Below are 19,878 nucleotides of genomic sequence, written 5' to 3' on the forward strand. Positions count from 1 at the left end.
TTACTTGTAGCTGTGCCCGGATTCGTTTATTCTGCTGCAATGCCCTCCCTCATTGACAGAGACAACTGTTGATTTCCTGGCACACTTCCCTCTGCTGGTCAATGCCTGCCTCACTGGCTGTGATCATCTCTTGCTGCCAGTCACACTAGAAACTTCAGGAGCAGGTGGATCCTTGAGCCTGAGCCATGAGAGCTGCCCATCTCTACTTTAATCTGAGGGTCTTTGTCATCTGAAATCAGAGAACAAAACCATGATCAGGGTAAACAAAAAAAAAAAGAAAAGAAAAAACCTTCCTGTACCTCAAAACATTACAGCCCTACTGTCCCCACCCAGCAAAGCTGACAACTGCCCTGCATAATGGCACTCTGTACACTCCTTTAAAACATAACAAAACCTTAACCTCTCCCAACAACAGCCACAAAAATGTCATATTCACTACCAGCATACTGCAATGTCTCCATGATGCCATTATATAAAGAGTGAAGGACAGTACTAAATATCATGCCCTGGGTATCCTACAAGAAACCAAATATATATGGGCATAATTTGGATGACTTGTTTTCTAATTCAATGAAGTGAGCAAGGATAGCATGCATCATCAAGGACACAAGCGACTTAAATGACTGCAGTAACTCTTGACCAATATATAATTAATACAGAAATAAAAATAATTGCTAAAATATTACTACTCAATTTAGTTAAAGCATTCACATCTGTTATTGACTGGGCTGGAGATGATTATTCGAATGCTGTAATCCCCTTGGTACTCAGCAGGCCCTTGAATGTATACAGAGGATATAAACAGAAACCAGACTAAACATAGTGGGTCTTTTCAACCTACAAAAGTCATTCAATTATAACACATGAGAATTTCTTTGTAAAATGATAAGGCACAAAATGACCATGGTAAGGGTTATTTGCCAGATAAATCTCCTATACTACTAGGCAGAATTGGAGGTTTTGACAAATAGGTGAGGGTGTTAAGAGCAATACATCTCCAAAATAGCATTATGAAGGCTTGTCCTTTATCACTCAGCTCATGTGGTTAGATGATAAAGAAACTGGCATTAACAGTGTGACAGATTGTGACATTCTGTTATACCATTTAGGTAACCTGACAAAATCAAACCTTGTGCCTTGTGTTTATGAAGTACCAGTATGTCAAACCAACCTCTGTGAACACCCTACCCCACGTCCAGCCGAATCAGATTCCCTCTGAGCAGTTCTGCTAACCCACAACTGACACCACTCAAACGTAGATCCATCCACAATGAGAAAAGTCCCAATGTATATGCACAACAGCTCAACAAATGCCCAAACCAAAGCAAGCCACCAACAAACTCTCTCAAAAGATCCCTCAGAAAACTATGCTGAACAATATAAAAGTTACATTCACTACACCATATACCTTCTTTGCCCACTCCTAAATCTACTACTTGTGCCCTTGCTGCCATTATTGGTGAAGGATTGGTCTTCACATGGCCTAGAGGTGGCAATGCTGGATGAACCACAAGAGAGCCATCACCTGCACATGTAATCACCAGGCCATTGTTAATGGTCTGAAGTTACGGGTGAGTGCAGTTGCAGCAACAAAATGGCCACTCATAATATATTTTCTGAGTCAAGGCAGAAACACTGGGACTGCATAACTGTGGGTTCTTTTTTTTTTCTTTTTTTTATAGTGTAAGATAATGATTCCATCTCAACCATGCTCTGAACCCACAGAGCAAGCCACATCTACTACAAGCATGTCACATTGAGAACCTAATAGACACAATGAAAGGCATGGCCAGGACAGCCATTAAGGACTTGTGGTAAGGTGCCCAACAGTCTGCAACTCGCACTCACATGCTGCCATCAAACTGCGTGAATAACCACCAAAGAACTTTTGCTGCCAAACAAGCCCTCACCCAAAACCAACAAATCAAGCAGTCTCTTGAGCTGCATGAAACCCAAACCTAACCACCGACGAACTCGCTATAAATATTCACAAGAAACTGCACTGAAAACAGCTGTGAACCACAGTCTCTCTGCAACTGAAAATATCACACTGACCTGCTATTCTACCTGTGCCTGGAAACTGCAGAAGAGCAATATGATCCCCATTACATGTAGTGCTAAAAAGGTCCTGAAATTTAGGCATACCCATAACCCCAGGATACTGCAATAAACTACAACCATCTTCTAACCCAGACAAAAAAAAAAACAGTTCCTCAACATCCACACTAAAGTAATCCAAGGCCTACCTGCACCCAAGTACATACTACTGACTGTCTTGGACGTAAACTTGCAAGTATCAGCAAGGCCATGCCAGAATTTGATTCCCCTAACTACCAGTTACTGTACAAAATCCAACTAATTCTTCTGTACCCATTACTTCAATTCTTCCCTACACCAGCCTTCCTTTCTATCCAGTAACCCTTACCTTACCACTGACCATATTTAATTGTCTTTCCCTTTGTCTAATTTCCTTCAACTATCTACCTACCCCCTCCCTATAGCGATGCCTCTGGACAAATTAGTATGTGCCCAAACTACAATTATGTAAACAATGCAAAATCTTATATAAATGTATCGATTTCCATAAGCTATTGTAAGAGAGAAATGATAAGCCACCCATTTATGTAGTGTAAGCCTGGACACACAATTTAAGAAAAACAGTAAAGCATTTTATACACTTACAAATTTTTAAGAGAAGTACTTTTTAAAATGATAGAGTTGTATATCCTATGACTCTATTGATCCACCATTTTATATAAAGGAAGCACCATAACACCATTCTAAGAAGATGGAGCTGTCCATCTTTAAACAGGGATGCTAAATAAAAATGCCATTAATTTGAGCCCTTTCATTAATACTATGATGATATAATGTTATTTGGACCAGACACCCAACCTAATTAATAGCATTATTTACTTTACAGGTCTTGTTATCCAGTGCATGTTTATAGATAGATCTTTTGCATAACTGCAAAGACTTGGAGTAATTATGTTTAACATATTCACGTATGCAACACACTGAGTATAACAGCACTGCTGCCACACATGTCTTATTCTACTTGGTCCCTACTGGGGGTGCCTTCAATTTAGAGTTTATACGTTGTCACATTTTTCCGTGCAGGTTTTCAGGTTTGCATTGTACACTCCAGTTTACTGGGGTGATAAAAACAGCACCATGTATAGGTTTCGTAATCTTAACTTTTTAAGTTCATGCCTCCTAGGTCAGGATAATACATCCTGGCTTGGGAAGTAATGAGTTAAAAAAAATGTGATTTCTGGACCTGCCCCCAAGTACTTTTTTTTCTTCTTGTACTGTACTCTGTGGTTCTGTCAGTGGAGATGATTTTGTGTTTTTGCTTTTTCTGTGAATTAATTCTTGTGATTAATTTGTCAGAGGTTCCTCTCACATCAAAAAGACATGCCATTAGTTGAAATGTGAATGCTCTAAATTGTCAATTGGTATGCATGTGATGCCTTAGCAAGTGCCTCTTGCAGTCCACACTTAGAGTAACATTCTGTCTGTGGCTGGTTCTCTGTCTTGCACCCATTGCTTCTAGAAATAACCCCCAGCCCCTGTCTCTGACCCTGAATAAAGGAAAGGAAGTATTGGAAAATGAACAAATGTTTATGAATGGAAGCATTCACCATACTTTATGACATAGTGTCTCAGATATGTTATTTATTTTCTTATCATCTGACTTCTTAAAAACATAGAATTTATTGTCAATAGGATACTGTACATGTTTTTAAACTCTCACAGCAGTCACTTGTTTATTTTGTTTCATCAAGAGGTTAAAGATGCTCTAATATTTCAGGTGAGGATTCATCCCATGCATTACTATATGTCATAGACAGCTGATGAGTTTTCAGGTATATTGAATTATCAGTTATGATAATGTAGGAAACCCCATGTGTGACATGTGAAGTGCATTTTGTCAATATTTAGAAAAAAATCTAAATAATATGGTAATCAGTTTATGCTTAACCATGTTCTAGTGTATCATGGCTCACTGTTGAACTAAGAAGAAAGAATACATCAGAAGTTAAAAAAGACATTTAATACAGTACCTCTCTTGCACCTTCTCTAACACTGCTTAAATTGATTAAGCAGTCATGTTTCAGCACAGATATTGATTTTAAACTCTTATATGCAAGGAGCTGAAGGGCATATACTGTCATGTTATTGTCAATCTGAGTCACATACAGCTGGTCACAGTTGAGTTACATTTCAGCTACAGTTTGGGACGTCATCATCAATAACTAACTTGCCTTAAGCTTTATCTGAAATGTACATAGAAGTGCTAAAGTGTAGGCTCATTTTGTTGGCCTAATTAATCAACTGTTGTTTATGTCAGTAAATACAGTTTTCTAATCTTCTCTTAGGTTTCTTCAAACTGATTAAATCAGTATTGCAATTTTCAAATAATACTTTAGCTAAGGTGAACTATAGCAATTAATCAAAAATGTTGTATTGTATTGTCTTTTCCTTTTGATAGCTTACTCATTGCCATAATTTGACACTATAAGGCAGGCCATATAATGAACATGCTTCTAATCACAGGTGTCATGGCTATTTTTCTTGTCACTGCTGTCCAGCAATAATTCCGTAATGCTTCATAACTATAAATAAAATATTCCATAACAAAAAATAAGAACCCTTGACTCTACAAAAGGGTAACATTTAATCATTACTATCAGTTAACACTACTCATAGAGGAATAAGAATGGATAAGAAGCTGTGCTGTAAACAAACCTCTAATAATGGTGAATATGGCTACCCTGTGATTTTTACCCATAATGCTGCTGGTCCTTTGTTTCTACAGATATTCTGACAGACTTTTACATAACATGTTCTACTGAAACAAATTAGAAGTGGCTTTATATATTAATTATAGAAGCATTCCTATGCACTTTTTTCGTCTTTCTGGGGAGGTAAAGGATGAACACTGCATGCAAATGTATAGCTACTGAGTACAGATCTTTGATGTGAAAATCAGCACTGTAGCTGTTTCTATATGCAAAAAATAAATACATGCATAAGTAAATAAATAAAATAAAAAAACACCTGACCCATAAGGAAACTTTAATTCAGCGTTCCCTCTTAACACTCCTTTTATTGGCTATTCTCAAGCAACTAGAGACAGATGTGATAATCTATGTACTTTTATCTTCTTTTTGTAATCTGGCAATCATGGATCATAACATTATATGTACCATCCATGTTAATAGTTGCTTGTTTGGCAACATTCCCAGAATGGTTTCTGATCATCATAGGTTTGCCATTACAGAGCCATGACTGAAATCATGCAACAAGAATCTGAATGTGCATCAGACCTGCATTTAGTATAGCAAGTGAAATATGACCCTTGCATGATGGTTGCACCATTGTAGTTTGACTTGCGGATATGCAGCAACTCCATCTAGGCTGTGTCTGAGGTGGCCTTGTATGCCAGACACAGATCACCTCTTAACAGTCTGTACAAGATTGAGTAGAGAGATAGGGCTTTTAGCCTATCTGTATAGGATAGGTGATTGAGACCCTGGATTTTCCTGGTCAGGAACCTCTGTGGTCTCTTCAGCTGAAGCATGTGCTTGGTAAAGACGGGGGTATTGTACTCAATAATCAATCTGATAAGGGAGGAGTACAGGGATGTTATGACCTCCTTGTTTCTGGATGAAATACCCTTACTTGTGAGGTGGGCCATGTAGAAAGCCTTCCGTACAATGGAGTCAACGTGATGGTCAAAAGTCAGGTTGCTATCAACCTGGGTGCCCTAGTCCCTCACCACTGATTGCGTGCTTAGTACATTGTTATTAATGTGATAATCAGTGGGCACACCATTTTCCCCAAAGGGGATAATGATGCATTTCTTGGCATTCAGTTTGAGACAATGCTTCTGGCATCAGTCCTTAGTTTTGGTAAGACCTTCTTGGAGGATGTTCACATCACTAGGGGAAATTAAGACAGCATCCAGCTTGCAGTTATCTGCAAACTTGGTCAACTACAGACCACTGGTTTTGACTTGCACCTCAGAAAAGTATATCCCAAACAGTAGATGACCAAAGACTGATCCTTGGGGTACATTGCTTGTTACGGGTCTAGTACTAGATGTGTCTTCCCCTATTTTGACTGAGTCGGCTCTATCAGTGAGCCAGTTAGCAGGTAACATATGGGTTGATGCCTAGCTGGTAGTGTTTTATCTATTATAACTGAGTGGGGAATAGTGTCAAAGGCTTTGGCTAGGTCAAGGTAGGAGGTGTGCACCATCTTCCACTTGTCCATGCCTTTGGTGACTGATTCAAAGATGTCGACTAAGTTTAACAGGCATGATCTCCCTTTGACAAACCAAACTGTGTGGAGTCAAGCATTTGGAGGTTGCCAGTGTCCTTGTTTATAAGGTCTGTGATAATGCATTCCATGGCCTTGCAGATCAGGCTAGTTAGGTTGATGGCCTATAATTGCCTGGGTCAGTGGACACGCCACCTTTGTGTGGAAGGATGACAGTGGCTGTCCTCCATTCAGTTAGGATGAAGGCTTTGGTTGAATAAGGTCCCTAATGGTGCTGAAAGTTCATGTCTGAGCTGATGTAGAATGTAGCCAGGGATGTTGTCAGGTCTCATGGAGACTGTATTTTTTGCCTTTGAGACGGCATTAAAGACCTGCTCCCTGGTGATAAGGTGTGTGGGGGGGGGGCAGGTGCTGGGGATGTCCGGGTTTACTGATGGGGGAAAGGGGGTGAAGTTTTCACTGAAACCGTCTACCAACAGGTTGGCTATATCTACAGAGTTTGTGTATGTGGTGATCTTGACCAGCAGTTCACAGCAGATTTGGGTGTTACCTTTGAGATTGCAGACATATGTGAAGAAGGCCTTGTGATTGTCCTTAGTGGATGTGGCCAATTTGGACTTGAAGTTAGCCTTAGAGGATTTCACCAGTGACCTTTTTTGCTTGTTCAGACAAAGGAGAGATTGCTTCCAACTTGGCATCTGCTTCTTCTTGGTCCTGGACAGCAACTTTTTCCTTTTGTTATAGAATTTGTTTAATGCTGCTGTCCAGCACACAGGTTTACTCTTCCTTGAGGAAGATGATTTGGTCCTGTTAGATATTGCTGAGTCCATGCAGCTATGTAGGTGCTCATATAGTTTTTTGATGCAGGCTTAGACATTAGTGCTAGTTCCAGCAGAAGGGATGGTGGTTCTGAAGCTGCTAATACTTGCTCTCTTGAGATTGTAGTCAGCTTTGAAAAGGTTTTTTTTCTCTGACCCTGATGGGGGGGGGGGCAGGGGAGATGGCGATTTCTAAAGTGATCACTTTATGCTCGGATCTTGCCAAGGAGGATGACACTGTAGGTGTGCTACAGTGGCTACACATATTGATTAGTGCCAAGTTCAGGATACTTCACCTCTCATGGAAATGTCAACCAGCTGATCTAATGCATTGGCATCGATGAAGTCGAGGAATCTCTGGGCATTTGTGTTTGGGCTAGAATAGGTCTTCCACTCTATGGTTGGGTAGTTAAAGTCACCCAGGATCAAAGTAGAGGATTGAATCTTATTGAATTCAAGTAAGTCCAGATAGGTGGAGTGGGCATCCTTAGTCATGGTTGGGTGCCTGTGGTGAGCAATGACTTGAATAGGTGTTTTGTCAACAGTTAACTGCACTTGAAGTGTCTCCTGTGTGCTAATACTGTTTGACCAGCCTGGAGGTATATATGTCTTGATAAATATTGAAACTCCACCTCCTTTGCCTGTGTAGCCCTCTATTTGGGGTCTGAAAGTATGGTAGGATGAGTAACCTGACAGAGATAGTGTGCTCTTCATGGCTCTGAACCAGTGTCAGTGACTGCACAAATGTCAGCATCATCCAGGACAAGGAATGCTTGCAATGAGTGCAGTTTCATGCTATGACTCCTAGCATTTAGCAGCATCACCTTTACATTTCATTTTATAGAATTTTTCATATTGGTAATTTTGTGCTCATGACTTTGCCTAAAAAAATCACTATGGGGGAGGCAAGAACCTTTGTTAGAAGCCTAAAGCATGGGGAAAACAGACGCAGGCCATCTCTGGCAAAGCATCATGAGCTGTCAATCATGTCCTCTCAGGCTGTCAGGTACTGGATCCCTTTGGAATGACAGCAGAAACTAAGCCAATTGTTAAAGTAATGATACATATTGAACAAGTTATACTCTTTAGCTGTGTGCTGCAATCCTTCATAGTTAGGGATAGTTTTAAATATGGAACAAAGTAAAATCATGCTTTTACCTCAACCCCAGTGGTACTATCCTCTCGCTGCAGAATACACCAACCTCTGGCATGATCATTGCAAAAACATGTTAGATGATACAGTGGAGCGGTTTTCACTTAGGAGATGTTTATCCTCCTCTGGAATGGCAGAAAAGGTAAATGGACTTTCCAATTGGCACCTTAAAAAAAATGTCCCTAAATAATGCAGTTGTCCTCATGAATGGTTGACATTTCTGAAGCTGTCAGTGCTCTACTTTAGATCCTTTCCATCATCACCTTAAATGAGAATGACAGCCATTCTGCTGTAGTCTTTGCAATTGAAAGAACATCCCTGTAGTTGCGTCACACGATCTTCTAAACCAAAACATGATATTTATTTCGTCTAAGTCTTCAGAGAGGAGATTTACCATAGATGCTGTAACCAAACTGTAACAAATCTCCTGAACTCAGCCATTAATTAAGGTGCTCCAGACCCATGAACAATATTGTGCTCTTTACTGCTGAAATGTATACCGTGGTTGTAGATCAATATGTGTGAATATACCTTTAAGAAGCTATCCAAGGGCTTGCACAAGTGTACAAATACTGAGCACGTGCGAGCCTGACTGCCATTTTGTATTTAGCTGTTGAGAGGTAAGCATGTATATATGTAAGCTCTGTTTGTTAACTAGTTTGTTCATATTTAATGATGCTGCTATCCATCCTGATGTGTTTGTAGGTATTAAACATCTGAACAAAACTCCAAGCCTTCTTGTTATATGTATTAGAGATAAATGAGTGGCATGGTGTCATAAGTAGCATGTCTAAAGGACATGAATTTAGAAGAGGCATACCGAAGGGGCATGGAGTGAGAAACGGCTTGGCTTAAACAGTTTAAGGCACTTGTTTAGATGCTGGTGAAATATATAGGAGTGGATCATTCCTAAATGTGCAAACTTTGCAAAACAGGTCAGAAATGAATTTCAGGTATTAAACTTGCTCGGCACTATTTCTTTTTTGCATAATATGAAAGCGGGCATGCAGAAGGTTCTAAATAATATTCGCATAAACTGATATGTATGATATTGACAAGATATTCAAATTACTAAGGAAAATGTTTGAAATAAAGTCTGAAATGCATAAAACAGATAAAATAAGGGGAAACTACTGCATTTTCACAAAGCATATGTATTTCGTATTAAACAAAGATATTCGAGTTATCAGAAGTGTATAAAATGTTTGCATGTTTGTTCAGTGTTACACTAAGATATATTTCGCAAAGTACAGCCATTACAAGGCATATTTCACAAAGTACAGTATTTTGAAGAGTTTAATGTGCATTGGAATGTTATTACAAGCTCACAAAAATGTTTGTTGATACATAATTGCAAGGGCCATATTTTCAGTGTGTTTGTGTATACTTTCTGGCATGGCAGATAGATTTTGAAAACCCAGTGCATTTGTGTTTGAGAGTAATATTGCTGAGAACTGGAGACTGAGCAAGAGTATGGCATTTTCATGCAGGCTGCATTTTCTGATAAAGATGACCATACAAAGGCATTTATTCTACTTAATTTAGCTGGATTAGGAACCATAAAAAGGGAACTCTTATTTGTGTATGCACCTGCTGTCTATACAGGAGAAAGGGAAACCATCATAGTGTTATACTGGCTGAGTCAAGGGAGGACCCAGAGTGCTGAAAACATAAATTTAGAGAAATGTGTAACCCCTAGACAAATGTTACAATGGAAAGACACATATTGCTCTAGGGATCAAAAGCCTGGTGAAACTTTTGCAGCATATATAACTGACCTGAGAAGTAAAGCTAAAACATGTAGATTTGGTGATTTAAGGGATGAGTTGATAAAAGACAGACTTAGTGTGGCATAAAAGACGATGCTGTGAGAAAGATTTTGCTTCGTGACACTAATTTAACTTTGAATAAAGCCACTGAGATTTGTCAGATATATGAGCTCACAGAAAGGCAAACACATATGCTTACAAATGAGAACAGCTCTAGAAGGCACAGTGACAAAGCTCATGTTGATAGTATGCAGCACATTATTAAAAGAAACAGACCCAAGCACATGGCAGCAGCTGTAGCCCCTGCAGCACTCCCTGGGAAACCCCAGAACTTTCTACCAAATTCCAGAGTTTGCACAGTCTCAGTGAAGCATAAGAGTTTGTCAGCAAACAAAGCATGGGCCCCCACCCACTTTCATTGCCAACTGTCATAATTGTAGTGGAAGCTATGAATCTAAAAGGGAGAAATGTTTAGATTTTGGTTAGCAATCCCACAAATGTAATAAATGGAATCATTTCAAAAGGGTTTTTATATCAAAAGGGCCACATTCTTTTTTTAAAAGGGAGCAGTTTAAGAAATTAGTTGATCACTTAGACTGTGGCAAGTCTACAGTAGATTTAAGGGCCAAGAATGAAGTATTTTGTACTGTTCGGATAAATGGCAAACCCACAGAGCTCAAAGTTGATACAGGTTACAAGTTCAATGTTATGTCAGCAAAAACATTTGCTAGAGTACGTAAAGGTGAAAGGCTTGATTTTGCAAGGTGTGCACAACTTGTTGCTTATGGATGTGAAGAAATTCAAACCGAAGGCTCAGTAGTGCTTTCATGTTACTTTGTTGGAAGAAGTTATGACTTATTACTTTATGTTGTCAGGAGGCACGTCCAGTCATTATTAGGCCTCAGAGACTGCTTTCATTTAATAAGGAAATTCATCATGTTAGCTTAAAAGACCACTACTCTAATTTTGCCCAGTACATTTTTTCTACCTAAGCTGATCTTTTCCAGGACAAACTAGGCAAACCTGCAGTTGTATACTCCATTAAGTTAGACCAAGCGGTACGTCTAGTTATCAGGTCAGCACAAAAAGTTCAAATAGCCATGCAAGACAGAGTCAAAGCTGAGTTAGATAACATGGTGTGACAAGGTGTGATTTGTCCAGTTAAAACTCCAACTGAATGGATATCTTCCATGGTAGTAACTCATAAGAAAAGTTCAGATGACATCAGAATATGTATTGATCCATGAGATTTGAACAAAGCTCTGAAAAGACCTCATCATCCAATGCGCACAGTTGAAGAAGTCACAGGCTTGATGACAAATGCCACTATTTCTTCTGTCTTAGATGCAAAGAGTTCATTTTGGCAAATTCAGTTTGACAAAAATCATCATTGCTCACTACTTTCAGTACTCTGCTTGGCAGGTACAGATTTCTGAGAATGCCATTTGGGATAAATTCTGCAAGTGAAGTTTTTTTATCGTGCAATGGGTTCAATTTTTTTCTGGGCACTTTTCTGGGACAACTTACTGGTAGGAGGTTGTGATGAAGCAAAACATGACAGAAACCTCAGAAAAGTTCTATAAAGAACACATCAAGTAAACTTTAAGCTCAATCCACACAAATGCAAGTTCAGGCTACAAGAAGTTGTTGGTCATTATTTTGCTAGTAGAGGCTTATGACCAGACCCTTCAAAGCAAACAGCCATTCTCGATATGCCAGCTCCAGACAGTGTTCAAGCCCTGCAATGTTTTCTTGGCATCATCAACTACCTAGGCACATTCATTCCAGACTTGAGCCATCTTTCAGCACCACTCAGAGAGCTGACATGTAAAGATATATCCTGGTCTTGGTTAGAGCAACACCAAAGATCATCTGATGTCCTGAAACAGAGACTTGCTAGTCCACCTACTCTCAGATACTATGATGTTCACAAATCAGTTACACTTTCCTGTGATGCTTCAAAATTTGGTCTTCTTGTCTATACATCAAGAACTCTCGTCCAAACTAAAATGCAGTATGCCCAGATTGAGAAAGAGCTTTTGGCAATTGTGTTTGCATGTTCAAAGTTCCATGATTATGTTTATGGTAGACCTATCCAGATCAAAACGGACCACCAACCATTAGTCACTACATTGAGAAAACCTATGCATTCATCTCCAGCCAGACTGCAACGTATGATGCTGAGATTACAAAAGTACAATTTCAGTCTTGTCTACAAGAAAGGCAAACTTTTTTATCTTGCTGACACATTATCCAGATCACCCAGAACAGTACAAGAATGAGAAACTTGATTTTGAAGTCATGGAAGTAAGAACTTTTTCTTCCACATGTCTTGATGAGGTGAGAGATCATGCAACCATAGTTCCAGTTTTACAAAGGCTCAACCACTTTATCAGTCAAGGATGGCCATCAAAGCAGTCTCATTTACCTCAAGAAGTGCAACCTTATATTCCATACAGAGATGAGTTTTTTAAAAACCAAAAACGTGAATTTGGACCCACAAATGACTGTTCATGTTGGTTGTTTAGTTAAGCACTTTCTTTTGTTTAATATGAAAGAGCTTCTTCAGAACTGTTCTGAAGAAGTTCAATAGAAAGCGCTTAACTAAACAACCAGTGTGGACCGTCATTTGTGGGTCCAACTTCGCGTTTTTGGTTTTTAAGAGATGAGATTTTGTCTGACAAAGGTATAATGTAAGGTCCAAAAGTAATTGTTCCAAAGTCTTTGTATCCAGAGTACATCACTATCTTGCCTCATGGTCGCCTGGGTACCGGATCTACCAAAAGAGGGATAAGAGAACTAGAATTTTGGCCTTGTATGTCACAAGCAGTTAGTAGAGAAGTCAAAACAAGACAATAGTGATGTTTTCCTGAATCTCTTAGATCTCAGAAATGTTCCTTATGATAAAAATCTTAGTTCACCTGCTCAGAGACTTCTGCCAAGACAAACCAGAATCACATTATCAGTCAGTAATCAATTGTTGGTTCTATGTGTCAAGAACAACAGATCAGTGAAAGCCAATCTGTTGAAGAAGCACCTATCCCAGAATTCCAACTACGATAAGACCAGAAAACTGCTCAATCCATTACAAGAGGGAGAAGTGGTAAGGATACGAACATCCAATGGTTATGATCGAATTGCTGTCATGAAGAATATTGGTCCAGAGCTAAGTTTGTACATTATAGAATCAGAAGGAACAACTGTTAGTCGGAATCAGAAGCATTGAGACTGGTCTCTAAGCCTATACCACAGCAGATAGCCTGTGAGAAAGACTCTTTCTCTCAGAGTGAGTTGCCCGATGTTCCAATTCCTGAGGAAGTTTTAGAGGACATCCCTGTTCCTGTTATAAATCCAGAAGTTCCTGATATGAGATGCGCACTGCAGATGGTCTCTGTTTCTAATTTTGGTCCCAACTGTTATGCTATAAGATATTTTTGCATCTCTAAACCCTGTAGCAGATACGAAGCAACTTTGACATGAACGTTGTATTTTGCTTCCAATGTACATAGTAATACATATCTATCTGTAATATTGTTTTGCATAAAGAGCAACCTTTCTAAGAGGCAGGATGTAGAGAAATATGTGGGTATATACCTTTAAGAAGCTATCCAATGGCTTGCAGAAGTGTATAAATACTGACCATGTGTGAGTTTGACTGCCATTGTGTAGTTATCTGCTGAGCTGTAAGCATGTATGTATGTATGTATGTATGCATGTATATATGTAAGCTCTGTTTGTTAACTACTTTGTTCATATCTAATGGTGCTGCTATCCATCCTGGTGTGTTTGTATGTATTAAAGCATCTACACAAAATGCCAGGCCTTCTTGTTATGTGTGTTAGAGATGAATGAGTGACAATGGTATACCAAGATGGATTAGTGTTTGTGCTTACATATACGTGTGGCACACTATATATACATATACTGCACGTCATCCCACCTTAGTCAAGTTCCTAACAAGAAATATGAATTATCATCTAACAAGTCCTTAACTTTCACATTATTAACACATTATTAAAGTGTTTAAAATGTCTTAAACTTAAACTGGACTACTTCTACACAACTTCTACTAAAACTTCTATGGTTACAAACAAGTGTTTGTGCATGTGTGTGTGTGTGTGTGTTAGTCTGTGTGTCTGTGTGTGTGTGTGTGTGTGTGTGTGTGTGTGTGTGTGCATGTGTGCATGTGTGCGTGTGTGTGTGTGTCAGCATGTATTGATACACACATATGTGTAATGTGTATATATATATATATATATATATATATATATATATATATATATATATATATATATATATATATATATATATATATATATATATATATATATATCTAAAGTAAAATAAATAAATATAATTTTAATATTACTGTATCCTCAGTGTTCATACCTTACTTGGATAGAGGGAGATTTCTCTGTTCACCTGTGAGAGAGGGAGCTTTGAGCTGCCATCTGTCCCTGGAGGAGTGGTTCCAGCCCAGAAGTTAGTAGTTTATAGGCCATTTTGGGCTAATTTATATCTCTTTCATTTCCCTGCTGTAAAAACCACATTTGCATGGTTTTGCACATCCGCGCAGTGCCGGTTAGCTAGAGCTAAATTTATTCAAGCTTCACCAAGTCTCCTCTTCAGTTTTTCTCTTGAAAATAGTCTAACTCTCAACCTAAGCACTTAAAAAAGCATCCTACAGTCCAGCACTTGCTCAGACCTAATAACAAGCACTAATATGCCCCGACACTTGATTGCCCAGCAGGGCAAGGCTCATTATTCACCCCTCACCAACCAAGTGACTAAGCAGCTCACCCTACTATTCAGGCATGACCAAAGGGCAATTTCAGGTATACTCTCCAGTCCAGCTGGTGAACCTGGGTATCCTGAGGCAATGTTACAACTGCCTCATGTACAAAGACATCCCTGTCCTCCTACCACAAAACATTAACATATGCGAAAGATGCAATTATATAGCTAAAATGGAGGCTAAGCTCTCTCCACCCAAGACTGGAACAGGCAGTCATGAGGAGAAGGTTAACACTTGCACCACACTTACAACCTCTAAACCAGCACTGGCAAAAAATACACATAAATACACAAAATCATACTCGGAGGCTCTAAATAAAAACCTGCAAAAGCATCACAGACCTCCAAAGCAGACACCCAAAAAACCTACACCTCCTGTCACAAACCAGACAACACATAAAACACAAAATCAGTGTGCCGCACAATCACAGCCCTTAAGGCAAAATAACATACCTAACACACTAGTAATAGGCGACTCTATAGTCAAGCACACTGACGTCCCACTCACTAGGCTGGACAAAGAGAAGGTTACTGTTAGCTGCCTGTCGGGAGCCAGAATCTGCCACATAACACAAGCACTCAGATCACCCCAGAACAAGTACAAATATGACTATGTCATTGTTCCTGATGGTGTGAATGACCTGAGATGTACCTCCCTGGACTACATAAAAAGAGACATGGAAGAGATCTCAGATCATGGTGCCCAGGTGGGTATGACCCTGACCCTGAGTGGCATCCTGCCCTCACCAAGAATGATACCGCATAATAAAAAAAAAAAGATCAATTTCAACAATTGACTAAGCGTCTGGAGTCATTCAAAGGGGATCCAGTGTCTGTCAGCCTGGGACAACATGCTCGACAAGCCTTGTTGCTTCACAAGAGATGGCTTGCACTTGTCACACCTAGGCATTCGAATACTGGCCAAGGCTGTTGCTGCCCCCATAGTACCTTTTTTAGGCAAGGCTCAAAAGTCAAACCCACCTCTCTAAACAGCACAAATAAAAAAATGAGGGTTATGCTACTCAACGCCAGGAGTTTAAATCTCAAAATACACGCGCTCGAAGCACTCCTCAGTATGGAGAACATCGACATCTGTGCAATAGCTGAAACCTGGTTCAAGGCTCTACAGAGCACCCTAGCACTACTGGGCTACAACTCATACCACACATTTCGGCCACAGAACATGAACTGAAACACAAAAGGAGGGGGTGTATCCATATTCATCAAGGATACCTACACCTCCAGGATAGTGGCGCAGCATGATACCTCTGAGATCATCCATGTGCAACTAACATCAGGCAAATATGCAATGCAAATTGTGGCCTGCTACAGATCACCCTCTATGACACAAGACCACCACTCCATCTTTATGGAGACACTGGAAAACATGAACGTCCTACCAAACACCCTGATATTGGGCGATTTCAATTACCCTACCATTAACTGGGAAAACTCCCAGATCCAGTGCTTCCTGGAATTTATCAACTCAAATGCCCTGAATCAGCTGGTAAACTCCCCTACCAGAGGTGAAAACATATTGGATCTGGTCATCACCAACATGGGTGACAGGTGTTCCACACCAGAGGTCAACCCGTCACTGGTTAGATCAGACCATAAACTAATCACTCTGGATGTCCGCACCACACTATCACCTCCAACCAAGGAAACCACAGTGAAAAACTTTTCTGTAGAAAACTTCACCTTACTTAAGGCAGAGGTGGTAAGTTTCACAGCCCTCACGCTAAAGGATAACAGTGTCCAAGATGCAGGAACCTTTAAAAATGCACTCTTTGAGCACCTACAAGGATTCATGGATCGTGCCCTCCCTAGAAAAAACAAGACTCACTCCCCTAAGAGAAGGAAACCAGTCTGGTGGACCCCTGCCATAAACAGGCTATACAATAGAAGGAGGAAACTAGTTCAGAAAAAGCAAATCCCAAGAAGGAAAGACATCCCTGGTCAGTCTCAGTAGGAAACTAAGGTCCCTCATAAAATCCTCCAAGGCTAACTTCAAAAGAAAAATAGCCAAGGATTCAAAAGATAACCACAAAGCCTTCTTTAGCTATGTCAAGACTCTAAGTGGCAACTTGCAGATATGCTCTGAGCTAGTGCAAAATAGCACAAATTATACCGAACCCACTGATATTGCCAACATCCTGGCAGATAGATTCATTGCAAACTTCACCCCCCTCTCACCCCAAAAGGGCCCACAACAATACCGGAAAAGTGTAGTGTCCCGGAAATCACAGATGCACAGGTGAAAACAGCCCTTTCAAAAGCCAAAAGCACAGCATCAGTGGGGCCAGATGGTGTCCCAGGCTGCGTCTTGCACATACTACAGAATGAACTAACCCCCCACCTAAACAGACTGTTCAACCTCAGCCTCTCCACAGGCATAGAATTGCACACAGCAATGGTTATTCTGCTCCACAAAGGAGGGGTCACAACTGACCCTGGTAACTATCCCTCCATAAGCCGGTCTAGCCTGGTCTGCAAGGCTATGGAGTGCATCAATATGGAACTCATTAACAAAGACATTGGGAACCTCCAAACACTTGACCCGACCCAGTTCGGCTTTGTTAAGGGCAGATCATACCAACTAAACCTGACTTGACTTCTTTGAGACAGTCACCAAGGCCATAGATGAAGTGAAGGTAGTTCACACAGCCTACCTTGACCTCGCCAAGGCTTTTGACACCATTCCCCACTCGGGAATTATAGAAAAACTCACCAGCCTGAACATAAACCCCTACATAACAACATGGGTTGCCAACTGGCTTACAGACAGAACTCACATGGTAAGAATAGCGGGCTCCAGGTCCCACTCTAAACCAGTCACAAGTGCTGTGCCCACAAGGCTCGGTCCTGGGACACCTACTGTTCAGCATATACTTCTCAGAAGTACAAGCAAACACAGGAGGACTATGGCTAACCAAGTTTGCCGATGACTGCAAATTGGGAGCCATAATTGACTCTCCAGCTGACACAGACATTCTCTAAAAGGGCCTTACTGAGATGGACACCTGGTGTCAAAGTCATGGTCTCAAACTAAATGCCAAAAAATGCATAGTCATCCCATTTGGGAAAAACAAAACACCCATGAATTACCACATATGTGGTAGCCCCCTTAATACAGAAGAGGTAATATGAGATCTGGGGACCCAGGTAAATAGTAATCTCTCCTTTGACAATCATTTTGCCAAAGTAGTTAGGAAATCCTTCTATGTAGCCCATCTAATTACTAAAGAGTTTGCATCTAGAAATAAAGAGGTTATAGTGCCCCTCTACTCGTCACTCATCAGACCCATCATAGAGTACTATGCCCCATTTGGGATTTACCTCACAAGACACTTCCAACAGCTGGAAAGACCACAAAAGTACCTCACCAAAAAGATTACTGTCCTCAAACATATGTCCTATGCAGCCCGACTGGAAAAACTCCAGCTGTACTAAGTCGCATATCGCTTACTCACAGGTGATCTCTGCCTGACTTACAAAGCCATGTCCAACTCAGAATTGATGGACATGCTCCACCTAAAGATATCCAAGTCATTGCGAGCCACTCGCTCTAGTGAGCTAAACCTCGCCACAATAATAAATAAAACATGCTGGAGGGATATATTCCTGTCACAGAGACTCCCCATGCTTTGGAACAAAATTCCTAACTACATTAGCCAGAGCCCCTCACTAACACTCTTCAAGAGAAACCTTGACGAGTGGATAAGTAACAGAAAATACACCCCTGGGATCACTTCATTGGCTCTTCTTGACAGAGGCTCAGTTAATTAATCAATGGGGCAGCGAAAGCTGGCACACTCTGGCTAGGCTTATAAATGCCCTCGGGCAGATAGCCTAGTACCTACCTATAAACCTATGAACCTATTAGAAACACAAGACATCACCAGTACATACCATCATTATATTTTTGAATCCATTATGTTTCTTTCTCCTTTCTGCTATCTAAAAACTTGGCAAGATCAAGTTTTGTATTAAATATAATTTTCTAAATTTCAGGCATGTCATTTATACCTGTGTTTGTTATCTAGGGCTTTTTAATGTTAACATAGCAATGACTTATTATCAGTAAGATGGTCTGGACTAGGCAACAGAAGGTAGTTCAGATTTCTAGACATAGTTATACATATACAGGTCTGACACCAGTCATCTGCTAGGGTCATATTTCACCTTGCAGTATTTGTATAGTTATCTTGGTCATTTTTATCCATCTGCAGTAATGGCCATGTCCTGTGTCATCCAAGCATTTGTTATTATGGCCATTGTCTGGACTACTCATACATCTGTGGACATTGCCATAGTCTGTGTCATCCATCCTTCCATTCATCCATCTTTTGGTGTGACTGTGGTCTGGACTGTGCATTCATCTATGATGTGGTCATTGTCTGGATCAGTCATATATATATATATATATATATATATATATATATATATATATATAGATAGATAGATAGATAGATATAGATATAGATAGATATATGTATATATAGGTCTACCTGATAACACCAAAACTGCAAAACACCGACGATGAGAACACCAACACCGGAAGATCAACAACGGAGATGATCAACAGTTGAAAATCCCAAGGCTGAGAACACTGACATATTAAGGTAAGTGTGGGGTTAGGGTTAGGGGTGGATTAAGTGAGTTACAGTTAGGGCACGGGTCAGGTGAGTGTGCAATAGTGACAGACTGTAGGGTTAGAGTTTGGGTTAAGGTTACTGCATAGATAATTGTGTATGTAAGGTTTAGTGTAGGTTTGTAAGGTTTTTGGTGTGCTTGTGTTGTGTGTGTGCTTTTTGGACAGTGGATTTGTTTTGTTTGTTGATTGTCAGGATTGTGGTTTCTCAGGCATGTGAAGATTCGTGTTTTTGAACTTTCGGTTTTGTGGTGTCGGTGATTTCGTTGTCGGTGTTTAAGCATGTCGGTGTTATCAGGTAGACTCATATATATATATATATATATATATATATATATATATATATATATATCTATAGAAACATGATAGGGTAGGGACATCAGTCTAGCCATATATATGGTT

This window comes from Protopterus annectens, chromosome 10.part0 (genome assembly GCF_019279795.1).
Source record: "Protopterus annectens isolate FY-2018-M chromosome 10.part0, PAN1.0, whole genome shotgun sequence".
Classification (NCBI taxonomy): domain Eukaryota; kingdom Metazoa; phylum Chordata; order Ceratodontiformes; family Protopteridae; genus Protopterus; species Protopterus annectens.